Raw genomic sequence first — 1468 nt, 5'->3', positions numbered from 1 at the left:
ACGACCGATTGGTCGTTGCATGGGACTCGTGATCAGTGCGCCTCAGTGTTATGACCCTGTTTGTGTGAAGTATCGTGTCTCAGTCTACAGCTCACAGTCGATCAACATATCCAACAAATATACACATGATCAATATTTCACTATTATTATAATTATTATCATTGTTACTTACTTGCAAATGATATGATACGAACGTTGTTGCAGCACTGGTCAATAGACCGTCTGTGATTGTTGACTGAACGAATTCAGTCTCACATTGTATTGTTGATGGTAACGCCGGTCACACACACTCGAATGATGAACTGCTGAAAACAACAGTGTTCATGAGTGTAATATACAGCTACAGAGGAAGCAAACAAAGTCACATTGATGACACAGAAACTTGACTCAATAGAATACTGAAAATGTCAATTCAATATATACCACACTGAAGGAAGTTGAGTTCCGTTGAAACGATTGGTAATATGAAGAAGACAGATCTATACCAATGATTGGCATAGAGACATCTGCGACAACGAAAATCCAGTGTATGGGTTTGCGTAAACCCACGTTAAGGTAGACGTACCTTTTACCGTATGTAGCGATCGGCTTTCCGTTTGCCGCCTGTAAACTTAAAACAGACTCGTGAAGTCTGTCGTTGGAGTTCGCGGGAAGAACGCTAACTTCTGCGCCGGTGTTGACGAGGTAGCGAACTTTCGTAGTCACATCCGTGACGTATAACAGACGGCTATGTTCGCCGGCTACGGTTGCCGTTAACGCGTGCCGGCTTGGAAGTTTCCCGAACTGCTTTTCGTGTCACTCGATTTTGAGGTCGGATAATTGCATGGTTTCCTGCAATTTCTGGAAGACTTACCGTACTGGTTATGATACCAGCACCAGTCGGGATTATCTGTCTCTCGTGGTCTAGAGACAGATCGCCTGCGTGAGACACTTCTACGCGGGGTTTTTGACCGACTACGGTCATTGCGAACTCTAAGATATCGTGTAAGTGTGTGACATAGTTCGGTGATGTCGTTCGGGGTCGTTTGAGGTTTTTCTTTGACCGAAAAGACCTCGGCCTTAGAAGATTTAGTGATTTCTAAGATTCGGTCGGCAGATGCAGCCAGCTCGTCTGGTAACAACTTAGTAACGCCTTATTGTATTTTTAAATATTATGTTATACTAGGATTGAATAGAAATCACATCTAGGTACAGGAATAAAATATGTACACTAAGAATTTAGAGTAAATACAATGAATGGAATACAATAAGTATGTATATATCGGATGTCCGGAAATACTACAAAAATTAAGTTTTTAATAATAGAGCGGCCATGAATTGTTTTATACTGTCCACTACTTAGTTGTAAATAAGTTAATTTTGATAAATATCACTGATCATATCTATAATGGTTACTATAACTTTTTCTACTAAGAGGTTATAACTAGTTATGGAAGAGGAAAAAACTACAATAAATGAAGCAATAGAA

Source organism: Schistosoma mansoni (genome assembly GCF_000237925.1).
Source record: "Schistosoma mansoni, WGS project CABG00000000 data, supercontig 1173, strain Puerto Rico, whole genome shotgun sequence".
Taxonomy (NCBI): domain Eukaryota; kingdom Metazoa; phylum Platyhelminthes; class Trematoda; order Strigeidida; family Schistosomatidae; genus Schistosoma; species Schistosoma mansoni.
The sequence above is the reverse complement of the archived record's forward strand: the minus strand, read 5'-3'. Positions refer to the sequence as shown.